Source organism: Vicugna pacos, chromosome 19, assembly GCF_048564905.1.
Source record: "Vicugna pacos chromosome 19, VicPac4, whole genome shotgun sequence".
In the NCBI taxonomy this organism is placed as follows: domain Eukaryota; kingdom Metazoa; phylum Chordata; class Mammalia; order Artiodactyla; family Camelidae; genus Vicugna; species Vicugna pacos.
In genome coordinates this window covers 30,682,577-30,701,718 of record NC_133005.1, presented here as the reverse complement: position 1 = coordinate 30,701,718, position 19,142 = coordinate 30,682,577, and the positions used below count along the sequence as shown (strand labels likewise).

The window sequence follows — 19,142 nt, the reverse complement described above, 5'->3', positions numbered from 1 at the left end:
TGTTTGTTGCCACTTAGGTATGTGCTTTGTATGATGCACAGGGGTCAGGTCCTTCGGGTGTGTTTCTCCTGTCTCTTCAAGAAGACTTTGGGTCAGGAGGAGAAGAGTTATATGGCTCCATTCTCCCGATGTGCTGACATGCCTGGGGACCACATTGGTTTTTTTTTTTTTTTAAGGCCTTGAGATCTTTACACCTAGAATGATACATGCTCCAGTCTCCTCTGCCTAGACAATGCCTCTCAGCCTTTAAGACCTGCTCGCACAGGGTGCAAGTTCTTCTCTAATGTCCTAAGGAACAACCAGATGGCTCCTCTCTGGTGTTTCCATTGCCTTTTTTTCCCTGCTCTGTAGCACTTACAGCTTTGAGCTCCAACTATTTACACCTGTATTTATCCTTTTCCTCGACTCAGCATCTCAGATACAGAGCCTGTGTTTTATTCATCTAGGACACAGCGGCTGCTTAGCAGTAGTGAGGCACCTGATGGAAGTATATGTGTCAATAATGAGGTTCCCATTAACTCCCAGCACCAAGTTAACTAGACATGGAGAGGACCTCAAAACATCCTCCTTGACGGATTCTCAGACTTTCTGAGCTTGTAGAATGTCTTCTGTACTTCATGATAAAAGGAAAGAATATGAAGAAAGCTTTGGAGCATATAGCCCAGGAGGATGTAGAAAGTGGCCTATTGGCATTCGGGAGACAAAGAAGGACTGGAAAGGAAGCGCTGCGTACACTGTGGCAGAGCAATGGGACACCCATTCAGCTGTTCGCTAACTTTTGTATGTAGTGTACTCCTGAGTGCAGGGCAAAATTCAAATGATCTTGTAGACAGAATTGTCATGCCTCAGCATGAAATGTTCACGTGCCAGCTGATATATCAGAGTCTGAATTTGGCATTCAAATGTGATTGGGATGTAGCCCTGTTTAATGTTTATAGAAGTTGAGGTTGCCTGTGTAAGAGCCCTCCTGGTACCAAAGGGGGAGGTTTATCAAGTAGGTGTTTGATAAAAATGGATACAGCAATTAAATGAACATTAGGACCAGTCCAGTCTAGTCCGGTATCAAGTTTTTCTGGACTTTATCATGGTTTGGACCTTATATTATGAGAAATACATAGATATGTCAAGAATCTTCCATGATTGAAAGACAGTTATGTACACCAGAGGGTGCTGTGTTTCAATTTTCGTGTCTGTTTCTTTTCTGTTCTTATGGTTGTATGTTACGTGATTCATTTGATGATTGAAGATTTGCCTTCAACAAGGGACTGTTGAAGGCCTGAACGAATCCCCACTCTCTGCTTTCTTAGCGTCATAAAGACCATAGCACTGCCTGGGTCTGCTTTGATGAAGACTAGTTCTTAGCCATTAAGTTCTTTAAAACTAGACAACTTTTCTTATGCTGCAGCTTAAGTCTATTTTCAGTATTCTTTCTTTGGTGGAAATGGAGACCATCTGGTCACCATTATCAGTGTAGTAACAATGATTGAGGATGGTTATTAAGTCACCCTTCAGCCTTTTCTCTTGTCTAGGCAAAATTGTCTCTGTTCCTGTGGCCATTCCCCACAAATCTCGTTTTCCAACCCTTTAATCATCTTGGTGGCTTTCTTTGGAAACTACATCAAAGGCTCAATTTCAGGGCCTCTATTCTGGTGGGGTCTGGGCTGTCAGCTAATGGATACAGAATGTGGTTGTTTTAACCATTCAATTTACATAGCTAGTCCCCACATTTCCAAGCCAATCACAATCCACTGTTAGAGCCTGGTTTACCATCTCTTAATAGTAACATGTTTTGTAAATATTATATAAGGTGTTGATTTGACTTAAAAAACAAGTTTTAGCTTGTGAATAATTCTAATTGATGTATGTTGCATTTAAGATACTTTTCTGAGCTGTCTGATTATTAAGTGGCTATGTTGTCTCTTACTGGAGGATAATCTGAATTTTGTTGTTTCCTTCATTCATTTATTCACTCAACATCTATGAGTGCCTACTAAGTGTTGGACTCTGTGCTAGGGATTGAGGACCCAAAGGTGAACAAAACATGCTCTCTGACTTCAAGGAGCTCACAATCTAGAGGGAAAGTATGACACATAGTCAAAAAAATTTACCACTAAAGGACACAGTGCTGTAAAAGGTAACCTAGATACAGTGGAAGTTTAGAAAGTCTTCAGTGAACATGTCATACTTGAACTAGGTCTGAACATGAATTAGTCTACAGGGATAAGAGTTAAAGAGGGCTCTACTGAGGAGACTCTTGTACACGTGAAGGCAAGGAGGCTGGCATGTCAGGGTGCTGTGAACTAGGTGTGGCCAGGCATGAACCTGAGTGGCTGGAGAGGCAGGGAGACACCGGAGTCTGAAAAACTTCCCGTGCCAAGCCAGCAAGTATCCAACAGAAATGTAATGTGAGCTACGTATGTCGTTGTAAAATTCTAGAGGCAACATTTAAAAAAATAAACAAGAAATGAGCTCTCAAGCCTCAAAAAGACATGGAGGCACCTTAAATGCATATTATGATGAATGAAGCCAATCCAGAAAGGCTTCATGCTATATGATTAGAGCTCTGTGACTGTCTGGAAAAGGCAAAACTATGGAGACAGTAAAAAGATCACGATTGCCTGGGGCTGGAGGAAGGAAGGATAAATAGGTAGAACACTGAGGATTTTGAGGGCAGTAAAATGATTCTATAGGGCAGTATAATGGTAGATACATGTTATAAATTTGTTCAAACCCACAGAATGTGCAATGGCAAGGGTGAACTGTAATGTAAACCATGGACTTCGGGGGATAATGATGTGTCCTTGTAGGTTCATCGATTGTAACAAAGGTACTGTCTGATGGGGGATGTTGATAATGGGAGAGGCTGTGCCTGTATGGGACGGGGTGATATGGGAAGTCTCTACACCATCCACTCAGTTTTTCTGTGAACCTAAAACTTCTCTTTAAAAACTATTAAAATTTTATAAGCAAACAACTTGAATTTATTTTAATAATATATTTTACTTAACCCAATCTATCAAAATATAACATGTAATTAATTGAAAAGTTATTAATGAGATTTTTATGTCACCTTTTTTTGGTGTGTGTCAAGTCTTTGAAATCTAGTCTGAATTTTACACTTATGGTACATCTCTGCATGAGCCACATTTCAAGTACCAGTAGGCATATGCAGCTCATGGTGTTGTATTGGACAAAGCAAATCTTGAAGACTGAAACCTGGGCATCCTTGATTCAGAAACCTCAGTTCTCAACCACACTGCTCTCCTGCACTCTAAGCACTGTAATAATAAGCCCAGAAGGGGGGAGCTTGCAGACTATGACTTAATCCCACGGCGTCAGCTGTTGCCCTCTATGCTGCCCGGTGGCCCAAGTTCAGAGCATCTAGAGCAGTATCGTCTAATAGGAATATAATGCGAGCCACATGTGTGATTTAAAATGTTTTAGGAACCATATTGAAAAAGTTGAAAGAAACAGATCAAATTAATTTTAAGACTATTTTTAACCCAGTCTATCAAAATGTTGTTTCAACATGTATTTAATATTGAAAATTATTAATGAAGACCTACAGACCAATGGAAGAGAATAGAAAGCCCAGAAATAAGCCCTCACACATGTGGTCAAATGATTTTGACAAGAGTGCCAAGACCATTCAGTGGGAAAAGGACAATGTTTTCAACAAACGATGCTGGGAAAACTGGATATCCACATGTAAAAAGATGATGTTGGACCTTTACCTTTATACCATATACAAAAATTAATTTAAAAGGGATCAAAGAGAATAGATAAACAAGATTGTACTGTGTAGCACAGGGAAACATATACAGGATCTTGTGGTGGCTCACAGTGCAAGAGAATGTGACAATGAATATATGTATGTTCGTGTATAACTGAAAAATTGTGCTCTACACTGGAATTTGACACAACATTGTAAAGTGACTATAACTCAATAAAAAAAAAAGTTAAAAAAAAAAGGGATCAAAGACCTAAATTTAAGAGCTAAACTATAAAACTCTTAGAAGAAAACAGAGAAAAATCAATGGATTTGACAGTGATTTCTTGAATATAATACCAAAAGTATAGGCAACAAAAGAAAACATTGGTCAATTGTACCACATCGAAATTTAAAACTTCCATGCTTAAAAGGACTTCAACAAAGTAGGAGGCCAACTTATGGAATGGAAGAAAATATTAGCAAATCGTATATCTGATAAGGGGTTAATATCCAGAATCTGTAGAGAACTCCTGTAACTCAACAACAATAAAAACACAACCTGATTTAAAAATGGATAAAGAACTTGAATAGGCATTTCTCCAAAGAAGTTATGCAAATGGCCAATAAGCACCTGAAAAGATGTTCAACATCGCTAATCATTAGGGTAATGCAAATCAAAACTGCAAGATACCATGTCACACCTAATAGGATGGCCACTGTTAAAAAAACAAACAAACAAGAAAATAACATGTTGGCATGGACGTGGAGTAACTGGAACTCTTGTCACTGTTAGTAGGAATATAAAATGCTGTAGATACTATGGAAAACAGTATGACTGAAGGGGAGAGGAACTTAGGGCTGGGAGCCTGAAGGGTTGTTTCAGCTACAAGCCAGAACACACAAGGGACTGAATTGTGCTAAAAGACACAAGGATGTTGCCAGTAGCCATTGTTCATGGTACACTTGATAAGTGTCGTGTGTGGCATTGCGTTCCTTACATCTGTATCTTAATTTTTGTAACAACGCTGAAAAATTGAGGCTATCATCTCCACTTGCAGAGGAGAGGTGGAGACGTAGAAGGCACAGGCACCTTGGCCAGGGTACCAAGGCCCATAGGTAGCAGAATCAGAACATAAACCAGGTCTGCCTGACTCCAGAGTTTAGGCACTTAACCACTCGTCAGTGTCTTGCAAGGATGGAGACAGAGATCAGACTTGAAACATTCTTCCATTTATAAGATTTGTTGGAGGCCGGATAAGAGGAAAAGATGGGAGAGGGATGCACGAAGGATACAGGAGTGATTTGGAGATCAGATCTCTTGCTTGGAAATCTGGATGGAGGATGAGAAGTGAGATGAAGATCTAGGCAGTAGAACATAGTGGCTGAATTTTTTGTTTTGCTTGTTTTGTTTTGAGGGGTGCACGCCAAGGTAAGGGGAGATGGAAACTGTGTGTAGTTTTTAAAAACCTACAAGAACTAACAGCAGTTAAAAGTGATAGGTTTAGAGCTTGGCAGATGGTTTATGGCTGACAGGGGTGCTGTGGAAGTCACTTGGGTACTGGAGATTGCCAAATCCTAGGCAGGGGCAAACTTGCCCCACTGTGGAGAGCTCATAGAGGCATGTGTTTTAATCTCCTTTGGGTCCTGGATGACTTTGAGACTCAGCAGGGAGTCAGAAAGAGCCGCTTGACTGGTGATCTTGGTGCAAGTAGTTGGGACAGAATAGGAGGCGGGAATGGAGTCTGCAGTGTGCCAAAGACTGAGCAAGGAAGCTGAGTAAGTGGGATGGTGGGAGCTGGCTGTGTGGGGAAGCAGGGGTGGGAGAGGGCCAGCTGGGGGATGATCTCTCTCCTTGTGAGAGTTAAGTGCCATCTTAAGTTAAGTCAGATGAACTTTTATAGTCCAAGATTATCATAGAAATACCACCACCATGTAATATTAAAGCAGCCTTTTGTTTAAAAACAGAAAAACAAATATAACCTTTCCCAGATTTTGATGGCAGGCACATCACATCAGTTCTCGGCATATGCCCTCAAGAGGAGTTCTTAGAAATTTTTGATTTAGTTTCCTGAAATCTCATGGAAAGAACATAACTGTGTTTACTAGTTTGCAACAGAAGTTACATGTCCCCAAACACTGTCCCAAGTGCACCAGTGGTGAGCGTGTGTGTGTCGGTGTGCATGCACGTGTGCCTGTATATGTGCAGTCACGTCTCATAGGAGGAGGGGTGAGGTGGCAGTAGGGAGATATGTGTACTTTAGTCCTTTCTTGATGATGGTTGTGAGTAAATAGGTGGAGGGGTTTTATATTTTGTACAGTCACAGCCACTCTGGCTTTCATGTGTGTTGACTTTACTGCTTTATAGACTAGAGAAAGCTCAGCTGCTGAGGCCTGTTGCTCCTCCTTACCCCTCGGTGACCTTGGCACTCTAAGGTTCCTCAGGATAGAGCCAGGTGCCCCCAGAAGGCCCCAAATGTGTCTTCTGTCTGGCTCTCAACACCTCTGTTCTGCTGCCCCCCCAGGGCAATAATGTGGAAGTGACCGTGATCCTGAAGAGCTGTGAGAAAATGTGGAATTTTGTTCATCAATTCCAGTTGGTCCCTTTGGTTGGACATAAGATTGGAAGTGACTGTGCATAAAAATACCCTGGCTCTACGTCGCAAGACTCTTAAAGCCAATGAATGTTATTTAATCTTGCCTGTCAAGGGAAATTAATAACTTCCTGATGAGATACTAACAGCATTCAAAACATTACTCACAAAGTGAACATTATTAAAACTGTCCTGGGCCAACTGAGGCTATGCCACGTCCCCGCACTGTGCCAGGGGCCTGGGCCCTGGGCTCCTGCTGCTCTGTCCTGCTCGGGCCTGGGGCAGGGCCCTACTCTGGATGAGGGCCCTGGAGATTTTCCTACAGAGTGGAAAAAGGAAGGTTGAGTAGCTCCCTTCTCTTCTTGACAAAGATATAAATTCAGACTTTGACCTGTTGAATTCACTTAAAAGGAGGATCATCTGGAGGACATTAGAAAGGACTAGGAGCAAGCCTGAGACAAAGATGACTTGGAGACGGGAGCAGAAAGGTGAAGGCAAACACACCTGCTCTGACGGGTGCTGCTCCGCTGGCACGATTGGATTGTGGAGGTTTTGTTTTTTTTTTTAATGATCTTTATCCAAAAGAATTGAAAGCAGAGTCTCAAAGAGATATTTGCACACCCATGCTCATATGAAGCAGCATTTTCACAATAGCCAAAAGGTGGAAGCAACCCAAATGTCTGTCAACAGATGCATGGATAAAAAAGGTGGTCTATACCCACACTGGAATATTATTCAGCCTTAAAAAGGGAAGGGAATCCTGTCACATGGTACAGCCTGGGTGAACCTTGAGGACATTATGCTAAGAGAAATAAGCCAGGCACAGAAACACAAACACTGCATGGTTCCACGTACATGGAGTATGTGAAGTAGTCATGCTCTTAGAAAGTAGAATGGTGGTTGTCAGGGGCTGGGGGAAGGGAAAAGGGGAAAGGGGACCCGCTGCTGTTCAGTGGATGTAGAGTTTCAGTTTTGCAAGATGAAAAGAGTGCTGGAGATCTGTTGTACAGCAGTGTGCATATAGTCAACACTACACTTAAAAGTGGGTAAGATGGTATCTTTTACGTTACTTGTTTTTTACCACAATTTTTAAAAAAGCAAGCAGGATAATGCAGCTGATGCGCCTTTTGCTATTACAGCTAGCTGTCTCCCTCCAGTGGCCAGCCTCCGAGTGGGAGGTGGCAGAGTTAGGGCGTCAGCAGTGGCTGCAGGAGCTCTGATTTACTGCGTGCCTACTGTGTAGCAGGCAGGGGACTAAACCCTTTCGTGCACTCCTTACCAATTCACTGAATGTTGCGTCAGCGCTGCGTTGTCTCCATCTTACCAGTGAGGAAGCAGATCATGAGAAATTAAGCCATTTGCCCAGGAGGACACAGTTCACAATGGCAGGGCTCTGGGACACAGACCCAGCTCTGTCTGAGATTTGAGTTGTTGACCCCGTTCTCAGCTCCCGTTTATTGATCCATCTGTTCACTGGAAGTCACTACCATGGGCCAGGCACTGTGCTGGATGCTGAGGACACTGTGGGTTTAGGCCCTGACATTATTGAGCTGACGGCCTAGCCAGGATGAGAGGCAGTAAGCAGGAAAAGAAGCGAATGAAGATCCAATGACAAATTTTGATAAACGTTATAAAAGAAACAGTTAGGGTGCTATGATGGAGGAGGGTTCAGTGCAGAGGCTGGGGACCGAGTTAGATATTTTAAAAGGGTGTTCAGAGAAGATCTCACAAGGGCTGTGATACCTGTGGAGAGAGAGAGGCATTATCAGCGGGGACAGGCCCCAGGTGCCATCACCACCCAGCCCTCTAGAGTCTACAAGAACCTCTCCGGACACAGAGCTGTGACGCCATGTGGCACGGCTATAGTGAAGACAAGAAATGAAAACATTTCCCTTCTTAAGATGACAAGGCCCAGGTGAGGGACAGGGAAACTGGATGAAGGGAGTCAGAAGGTACAAATTTCCAGTTATGAGATAAGTAAGTACCAGGGATATAATGCACAATGTACTAAATATAATTAACACTGCTGTGTGTTAGATATGAAACTTGTTAAGAGAGTAAATCCTGGGAGTTCTCATCACAAGATGAAAGTATTTTTTTTTCTATTTCCTTAATGTTGTATCTGTATGAGATGATGGATGTTCACTGGACTTACTGTGGTCATCATTTCACGATGTAGGAAAGTCAAATCATTACTCTGGACACCTTAAATTTATACGGTGCCACGTGCCAATATCTCAATAAAACTGGAAGAAAAAAAACCCAAGAAGGTAGAATTCCAAGAGGAAGAAGGCCCAGAACTGCATGGCCTCATGCACAAATGGCCTCATGATGAAAGGACTCCAATCCTGCCAACTTCCGGCAGTGTTCCCGTGTCCCACTGGATTGCTTCAGCTCTCTGGGCCACAAATTCCTCATCTGAGTTGGGAGGAAAAACAGAACTTCTCTCTAGATAGATTTCTGGTAGTAGGAGTAGTGGTAGCAGTATGATTAAATCACCGCCTTGTTTAACTCTCTTCTGGTTGGGCTACGTCTTGAATACTTGTTCAATTCTGATTGCCACATTGTTGAGAGAGACATGGACAAATAAGAATATATTCAGAAAGCAGGTGGCTTGGAGTGGATTGAATTCAGGATGCTTCCACTGCAGAGGTGAAGACTAAAGGATGAAATGACGATCTTCAACTGTGCGAAAGGCAGATGTATAGAGAGAGTTGACTGTGAAGAGTGTTGGCTTGATCTGTGTCCTTTCCAGACAGATCTAAACCTGGGAGTCAGGTCCAACTAAGAAGAATTTTTAATAAATTGTTATAAGTGACAGTGAACTCCCAGACCATGGAGATACTCAAATGGAGACTAGGTAACAGCTTGCTATGGGATTGTTTAATTGGGAAAGAGGTTGCTCTGTATATATTGTCCTATTCCTCCATATCGGATTTTTGAATTATTTTAGAACCATGGCTTTAGGCGGGAGACAGACAGAATATATTTACTTGTCTGTGTGCACCACTGCAGAAGTTAGACCAAAAGCCCATCAGAATTTACTAGAACGTGAAGGAGTTCTACATGGTATTTGAGCCTAGTCCCATATTCTTTAAGGACCTCTGCCCCAACCCCATCAGCTACTCACTTTTTCACTTGTTGCTTTTTGTAACAACTCATATACTTTAGGAGATGTGCTAACATTTTTTCCATTTATATATTTATCCAAATTTTAATCTTTTGTTTTGAGTACCTAGCACCGTCACATTGTTCAGAATTTAGAATGGTTCACAGGCAAAATCTTCCCTGTCTCCCCACCCCCCACCACCGCCCAGAGGCAACCACTATTACTAATTTCTCATGTAATAGTCAGGAGAGATTTTAAGTGTGTATATACATAAGCACATTAATTTTTTGCTGCTGTACTTTGCTTTTCAAAAGACAAAGTATGTCAAGACATCTTCAACATTAATCCATATTGTAAAAAGTGCACCCTCATTCTTTCTCACAGGTGCATGTTATTCCCTTCCCCTGCTGGTGGACAACTAGGTTATTTCCAACCCTTTATTATTACAGTGTTGACAGTGGATTACCTTATACGTACATCACTGCACTCAGGTATACCTGTAGGCTACATTCCTAGAGGCAGACCTACTGAATCAAAGAGAATGAGCCTTTGTACCTTTTGGGAGTGATGGAAATGTTAGCTATCTTGATTATGGTGGTGGTGGTTTCGCTGGTGTATACATCTATCAAAACTCATCAAATTGTACATCTGAAATATGTGTAGTTTACTGTGCAGGAATCATACTTAAAGGTATTTTTAAAAAAACAAAGAGAATGAGCATTTGTAATTTTGTTAGCTATTGTTAAGTACTCTCAATGGAGGTTTTACCAGTTCTCACTCCTGCAAACAGTGTGTGAGTGTCTTATTTCCTCAAACCCTTGCCAAAGCAGTATATTGTCAAATGGTTTGAGCTTTTCCAAAGTAAGTGAAAATAAGAGAATCGGAGTGGTTTTAATTAGTGTTACTCTTACTCTGAGTGAAGTCGAGCATCCTATCTGGTGTGTAAGATCTTGCTGGGCTTTGTAGTGGGGTCACTGAAGAAAGTCATCTGTGCAGACTGAGGCTGGAAGGGAGGGTGGGGCGGGACGGGGAAGTGGTGTGCCCACAGGGGAGAGCCAGAGAGTTAAGCTTAAGCTTAAATGAGTGTTCTTGAGAGGTTCAGACATGCCCACCAGCCTGCAAGCTGTTCAGCCTGCAAAGTCTCTGACCTACACTGGAGAAATTCAGTTAAAACAAAACCAATGTAATTCAGAAGTAAAACCACACCCATAACAAACCATTTACGATTTTCCTCTTTTAATTTTTAATTTTAAATTTAATAAAGTAATTTACTTTTGTACTTGAATGACATTTGGGATGCAAGTATGTTTCAGTGTAACGTGTTAACTTTGGACGGTGCAGGTTCTGACTAGTTGACTTATGACCAAACCGGCACTGTCCAGTTTTTCACCTAGAAATGGACCCTCCAGTCTCAGCAACACACATTTGCGTTGGCTTTTGATAGTAAGCTTCCCAGGTTCAAACCTATCTTGGTTGATGGCAACACCACGCTTCCAGTTGCTTAGGTCAAAGACCTCAGAGTCATCCTTGATTCCTCTGGACGAAGTTCACGTGCTCCATCCAGTCCCTTAGGAGGTCTTGTCTACTTTACTTTCAAAATGTATCCAGAATCCAGCCACTTCTCTCTACTTCCCTCTCCCATCCTGGTCCAAGCCATTGTCATCTCCTCCCTGGTGGCTGCCGCACCCTCCTGACAGGTTTCCTGCTTCTCCTCTTGTCTTTTCTGCAGTCTGTTCTCAACACAGCCAGCAGAGGCGTCCTGTGGGACACAAGCCACATCTCAGCAGCCCTCTGTGCTAAGCCCTCCCACACGCTGCCCATCTCAGAGAAACCCAAGTCGTCCTGGTGGCTCTGCAGTCTGCCTCCTTGCCTCCTCGATCCTATCTTCTCCTGCTCTCTCTTGACTCCTCCCACTTGGCTGTACTGGCCTCCTTGCTGTTGTTTGAACAAACCAGGCACGCTCCCACCTCAAGGTCCTCGTGCCAGCTTGTGCCTCTGCCTGAAATGCTCTTCTCCAGATGGCTCTCTTCCTCGCCTCCAAGTCTCTGGTCCAGTGTCACGTTCTTAGTAAAGCCATTCCAACCACCGTATTTAAAATTGCAGCATTGTCTCCTCCCTACCCACTACACTCCTCATCTGCTTTCCTGCTTTATTTTTCTCCGTTGCACTTATTACTCCTTAACACACAATTTCATTTACTTACTTATTTGGTGCATTATCTCTCCCCTAAACTAAAATGTAAACTCCAGGAAGGCAGAGAATTTTATAACTCTTTTTTATCTTACCCATATTCTAACATCTAGGACCGTGCCTGGTGCAGGGTAGGCGCTTAGTAATGTGTTATATGAATTATCTTTCTTTTCTCTATCAAACTTGTTCCTCAAAGTCTGCCAGACCTAAAGGGAGACAGACAAGTGTTGTATTTTGGTACTGGTACTAGGTGTGAATTAAATCCAAGAGCACTGCTCCATATTTTTCTGGGGATTCTCACAGCATAAATAATCTGACCTCATTTAAGTAACAGCCTCTATAGAAGAATTAAGTATGATACACAAAACTCTGATGTGATAAATACATTCAGATGCCATCTGGAGAATTAGATTTAGATTCAAGTGCTCCTCTTTAGAGGGCTCTAGACAAACAGGAGCACATTCAGGGCAGAGCAATAGAGATGATGCCAGACATTCCCACCCATGACGCCCCGTGCAGCAGTGAGGATGATTGGCTTGGGGGAAGAAAGATTCGTAGGGACGTGATTCTTTCTTTCAAATGTTGAAAAAGGTGTCATGGGGAAGATCGACAGGTCTGTGGAGAAGATCGCTTTACTCCCCTCCACCCCTCAAAAGCAAACCCAGCTTTGGTGGAACCTGAACATTAGGAGGGAGGTTTTCCTGAGGGGGGAAAAGTTATCAAGAATGTAATTATGAATTTATAAAAATACAGGTACCGGCATTGGAGGAAGGTGCCCATCAAGTAAGGGTCCCAGAAGCTCCAGCTCCTTCAGCTTCATGGGAGATCCACCACATCCATGTGCTGGCAAAACCTGGATCTCTCCACACCGTATCCCCTCTTCCCTCTGTGGCTTTGCATAAAGTGTTCCTCTGTCCAGAACACCCTTTCCCTCAACATGTCTACTTGGCAGGGTCTACTCATCCTCCATCCTGTTTCAAAGGCCACCCTGTCTGTGAGGCCTTACCTAAGGCCTCTGTAAAACTGAGGTGATGCTTAGTCTCTGCACCCTCCCTGAATCTTGTGCACGCCTCCCCTGAAGCACTCGGCTTATGGTTTAATTTTGGTTGATTTGTTTGTCTGGCTTCCTTTATACTGTGTATCAGTCAGGATGGGCTGGATTATGCTGTAGTAACAAGCAACTCCAAAAACCACCCTGCCTTAAAACCACAAAGGCTACTTCTTGCTGACATTATGTGTACATTTTGGGTCAGCTTTTCTCTCTTTAGGACCCAGGCTGTCAGCGTAGCCACAGCCTGAAACATTGCCAGTTGCCAAGCTAGAGAGTAAACAGTGAGGCAAAGCATGTACTTTCTCTTAAATCTTTCCCCTAGAAATGACACATTTGCTTACATTTCATTGTTTACACCCAACCACAGCTGGGCAGGGAAATTCAATGTAACCAGAAAGAAAGCAAGCCCCAGACCACTGGTGAACAGCCTAATAACCCCAACAAACGATTAGCTTCTTGACTATGGGGATGGCCTCTTTTCAGATACCCTTGTATACCTAGAGCCTGGCTTGAAATACTGAACATATAGTAAGTCTTCGACTATTTTTGAGTGAAAAAGTAAACTTAGTGAGTAGAACCTACAGGAAGGTAATTTTCAGGGGTGCTAGCCATTTCCAACATCTTTTCAACCCCAATGGATGTTGGTCTCACCATCTCTGGAGGTATTCAGGCATAGGCTAGCCTAACCACCTTGTAGTACTGGGTGGTTAGCCATCCTAACCACAGTAGTGATGCTTTCAAGATGATTCATGCAAAGACAAGTGATTGAAATATGTGGTCTCTAAAGTCCCTTTAATTCTGAGGCCACTGTATTTTCATCATCATCACCTTTCTGAGCTTGAGAAAGAATAAATTACTGTTCACCGTAGAGGTGATAACATCTGACAGGAGCAGGCTATTTCTGTTGGTGACTTGACAGAAACAAGAATTGTTTGTGAGGAAAAAACAGGTAGAGAGCACTGGCCCTGAGCCCTCCACTGGATGGTGATTCCTAAATGCAGAATGTATTGTGACCCTTAAGTATCCAGAGGGCAAAATGAGGCCAGCTCTGGGCTTGACATGGCTTCGACACTTGAGGACTTGGGCTTAGAAACAGACTTTAGTTCTTTTTAAGTCTTTCCTTTGTTGCAGCGGAAATCTGACAGTTCTAGCCAGCGTATCTGCTGGGCAGCCAAGGTCCTGCCCACACACATTCCTGAGGATGGATGGTCTCCCGTGTGTTCTTCTTGCTGTAGATTCCTGCTGACTAACGTCCGTCCAATCTCTTAGCCCTGCTGTGCTGAGTTCTCTTGTCATACACAAGAGCGAAGAAGACATCCCCTCTTGCGACCATCTAAAAATGTTATCCATATTAAGGATCATGAAAGCTCTGTCAAGTCATATTAATTTTTAAAAATAACAACAGTGGACCAGTTCAGCTTATAAAATCCTTGAGCCCTCTGTGAGAAGGTGCAAAATTGTGTCATTAATAATGTAAATACTTTAAAAATAATTAAAGGCAGTGGGTTTATTATTCAGTTGGAATTCAGAGTGAATGTGGCCTGGAAAAGAACGTAAGAGTTAGAGTCAGCGTATCAGGCAGGCTCACAGACGAATGCGTGAGACTTTGGTCCCAACCCCTCTCCTTTCTTGCTGCACAGCTCCTTACTGCCATGGGGGGGGGGGCATAATACCCGATTCAGGAGGCTGTCGGGATGAATCAAAAGAGACGAAAGTGCTTGCAGGCTACGAAGCACCTTAAGAGACAGAACTGAAGTAAATCCAGTTTCATGGTAGGTCGTGGAAATTTCTCAGACTTACTTTGTAGCATAGCAGTGGCGCCATCGGTGCAAGTGGAGCCGCTTGTGTGTGGTTTTATCTTACACTTCAGAAATCTCGAGGTGGAACCCATTGATTTCACTTGGAGTTTATGGCAGGCGTTCACAGTACTAGCCACTGCCTCTCTTGTTGGGATCACTTGATTTGTGCCAAACAGGGCACAAAGTCTAAAAGGTATTTATACATTCTGTCACTTACAGCCTGGACCGATTTCACGCAAGAACCTGCTGGGGTTTTTGTTTGGTTTTGCTTGCACATCTGGCCCCCTTTTTGACACTTCCAGTGCATGGTGTTCGCTAGTTTTTTTCTACCATTGTATGCAACTTCACACAAATATATAATTTTTAGGATATTTGTAGCTAGGGCTATTTTCAAGTGTCAAAACTCTGCATTTCCAAGGATTCTGCCTCAAATTGTGCCATTATGGATTTTGGGGTGTCAGAAGTCCGATGAAATGGTCAAATCCATTGATGACTTGAAATTGATGTCTGAAAACAATGAGTGGGCAGATTCCCCCCACCTCCCTGGCACAGGCAAATCCACGGCAGTTATCATTAATGTTCCAACTGAATGACTTCAGCAGGGCCAGTTTGCCAAGTAAATGATGAGCTAGTGACGCCAATTAGGGGCTCCATTTGGACAAAGCCTTGGCACCTGTGGGGGGTATCAGGGCCCCCCGTTCACCATGCCTCCTCTTGTTCCTCTTGTGTACAGAATGGTTCATGTCACACTGAAACCTCCCAGTTGTAAATGAGGAATTTACTCTGTGGCCACATTCCATATGCTGGCCACCCTGTTTGCAAGGTATACCTCTCACTGGCATTATTAATTTTATTTATTTTAATCCTTAACTGCTATTTTTTAAATTAAAAGCAACACATGATTGTAACAAATTCAGACAATATAGATGGGCATGAATAAAAAAAGTAAATGTTCCTTTCCTTATCAATAATCGTTACTGTTTAATGGATCAGTATTTATCCTTTGTTCTTTCAAATTCTGTTCATACTCAAATAAACACAAGTCTAGATAGATTGTTCATTATACAATGAATCATGTATTTTATTATGCAGTATACTGCATAGTTTATTATTTAAATATGTCTTGGAGATGTATTCACAATCAGTACACATAGGTCTTTATCCTTTTCAATGGCTGCATTTCATCTCCTGGTACATATGTTCTCTTGTTTTATCACTCATTTACTAATGGACATTGTTAATGCTAAGAGATGATGCAATGAATGACCTTATTGATATCTTTGTGATCATGTGCATGTATTTTACTACTTCATCAGACTGTGTGGGTTCTTAGAAGTGAAATGACCAGGTAAAAGGACATGCTTTTAAAAATTTTGAAGACTGTTGCTAAATTGACCTTCATAAAAATTTCACCAACTTCTGCTCTCACCAAGAGTGCGTGAGTACTATATAGTCTGTCTTTCCGATTCTTGCCAATCTGTGAGGAAAGGGAAAAATCTCATTTTTGATTTACTTTCAATTTCCCTAATTACTAGTGATGTTCAGCATCTTTCCTACTTTATAGCTGATGTATTTTGCGTGTTCATTTCTTTGCCCTTTTTCCTAGCATTTTTGTCTTATACATTGTAAATATTAATTATTTATAATATGTTGTATAAATTTCCCCACACTGTGTCACTTGTGTTTAAATCTTATTAATGGTTTCCTTTTGAATTCAAAAGTTTGTAATACTTACGTAGACAAATCAATCAACCTTTTCTTTGTTGTTTCTAGGCTTTGAGTGTTGCAAAGAAATTCCTCAGCATGACCTAAAAAAATTCTCTTAATTTTATTCTGAGATGTTTATAATTTTGCTTGTTATATTTCTCTGTTAAATTCACTTGAAAAATATTGTTCTTTGTAATGTGAGTTAGAGATTGAACTCAGTTGTCCTAATACTTACTCATTTGTCTCTCTTTCCCAACTGATTTAAAAAGAGCACTGCTTTCATATTCTGAAAATCCCATATATACAAAGTCTGTCTAGAAGATTCATTCATTCATCAATTCTTATGCTGATAGTATATTATTTTAATTATTCTAGCTTTAAAGTATGTTTTACTATAAAGCAAATTCCTCTAAATAGTTCTGTCTTAAAACTTTTAAAGCTATTTTGTACTTTTTTCCTTCCGGAGGAATTTCAGACTGCTTGCCAAATTCCATCAAAAATTGTGATGCATTTCCCCCAACATTGTTTTAAATAAAAAATTTCAAACATACAGAAAAATTGAAAAAAATTGAACATCCATATACTTATACTTAGATTTTACCATTAACATTTTACAATACTTGCTTTACCTGATGGTATTTTAATTGTAATTATAATTCTTATGAACTTAGAGATTAATCTAGAGAGAGCTGACATCTATATAATTCTAAATCTTTACCCCCAGGAATATGACTCTACATTTATTTAGGTCTTCTTTTTTGTTCTTATTAAAGCTTTGCAGTTATTGTCATACAGATTTTATACATGTCTTACAAAGTTTATTTAAATTTTTTTAAATTGAGGCATAGTTGACTTAAAATATTATATGTTTCACATATACAACATAGTGATTCAATACTTTTATAGATTATACTCCATTTAAAGTTTTTATAGCATAATGGCTATATTCCCCTGTGCTGTACAATATATCCTTGTTGTTTATTTTATTCATAATGGTTTGTATCTCTTAATCCCGTACCTCTATCTTACCTCTCCCCCCGTTCCCTCACACCACTGGTAACCACTAGTTTGTTCTCTATATCTGTGATTCGATTTTTGTTTGTTTTATTTTTTAGATTCCACATATAAGTGATAACATTGAGTATTTATCTTTCTTTGTCTGACTTACTTCACTAAGCATAATATCCTCTAGGTCTGTTCAATTTGTCACACATGGCAGAATTTCATTCTTTTTTATAGCTGAGTAATATTCCATTGAATATATATATATATATACCACATCTTCTTTATCTATTCATCTGTTGATGGACACTTAAGTTGCTTCCATATCTTGGTTGTTGTAAACAATGCTGCTATTAACATTGGGGTGCATGTATCTTTTTGTAGTGTTTTTATTTTCTTTGAATATATACCCAGCAGTGGAACTGCTAAATCACATAGTAGTTCTACTTTTAGTTTTTTGAGGAACCTCCGTACTGTTTCTGTGGTGGCTGCACCAGTATACATTCTCACCAGCAGTGTACAAGGATTCCTTTTCTCCACATCCTCACCAACATTTGTTATTTGTAGATGTTTGGATGATAGCCATTTTGACAGGTATGAGGTGATATAAGTTTTGTTCTGAGATCTTTTCCACATTTGCTTGTTAATGTAATGGGCTCTTTCCCTCCCCAACCCTTCCATTTTCTTCTCTAATTGATTATTTTTGGCATATGGGAAAGTTAATGATTTGTATGTGTTGCAAATGTATCTCATCATCCTGTTAGGTCTCTTATTAGTTATAATAATTTTTCAGGGGATTTCCTCACTAGACAGTCCCCTTACATGCAAATAATACCAGTTTGTCTCATCAGTTCTTACTATCTAGGATCCTATTACAGTGTTAAATGCTGATAATGGGAATCCTTACCTTGTTTCTGACTTGAATGGTTCACTATTAGGTATATTTGCTGTGGTTTCTGGTAGGAATCCTTCATCTCAGGACATTCCCTCCTTTTTTCCTTTATTTGTTCCTTTGGTAAGTCTTTTCAAGAATGATAGTTTAGACCTGAACAACCCTAAATACAAATTGGACCTAACAGGCATATATAGAACATTCCACCCAGCAACAGCAGAATATACATGTTCTCAAGCACATGTGGAACATTCTCTAGGATAGATCACATGTTAGGACACACAAAAAAAGTCTTAACAAATTTAAGAAGATTGAAATTGTGCCAAGTATCTTTTCCAACCATAATGAAGTAAAACTAGATATCAGTAGCAAAAGGAAAATTGAACAATTCACAAGTATGTGGAAATTAAACAACATGTTCTTGAGCAACCAGTGGGTCAAGGAAGAAATCACAAGGAAAACTAGGAAATATCCTGAAACAAATGAAAACAAAAATACAACATATCAAAACTTATGGATGCAGCAAAAGCAATACTAAGAGGGACAGTTATGGTGGTAAATGATTTCATTAAAAAAGAAGGATCTGAAATCAACAACCTAACTTTACAACTCAAAGAAGTAGGAAAAGAACAAACTAAATGTAAAGCTATCAAAAAGAAGGAAATAATAAAGATTAGAGGGGAAATAAACAAAGAATAAAAGACAATAGGAAAAAGTCAAGGAAATAAAACGTTGTGTTTTTTTTAAAAAGATCAACAGAATTGACAAACCTTTAGCCAGATTAAGAAAAAAGAAGACTCCAATAACAAAATTCAGAAATGAAAGAAGAGACAGTATAACTGATGCTACAAAAATGAAAAGGATAAGAGACTATTATACACTAACAAATTGGATAACCTAGAAGAAATGGATAAATTCATCAATACATACAACCTACCAACACTGAATCATGAAGAAATAAAAAATCTGGCCAGACTATGACTAGTAAGGAGATTAAATCAGTAATCAAAAACCTCCCAACAAAGAAAAGCCCAGGACTAGATGGCTTCACTGGAGATTGCTACCAAGCATTTGAAGAATTTTAAATTA

At 40.6% G+C, this 19,142-nt stretch overlaps 1 protein-coding gene and 1 long non-coding RNA gene across 10 annotated transcripts in view; one reads left to right on the top strand and one right to left on the bottom strand.

Moving 5' to 3' along the window:
• ZHX3 (zinc fingers and homeoboxes 3) overlaps nt 1-19,142 on the top strand; it is a 97,626-nt gene that overhangs the window by 66,421 nt on the left and 12,063 nt on the right. The window lies entirely within an intron of this gene.
• LOC140687431 (uncharacterized) lies at nt 7,902-18,216 on the bottom strand. Its single transcript, XR_012061739.1, has 2 exons — nt 18,069-18,216; nt 7,902-8,046 (listed from the first exon to the last, which is right to left on the bottom strand). It is a non-coding gene; the product is annotated as an uncharacterized lncRNA (long non-coding RNA).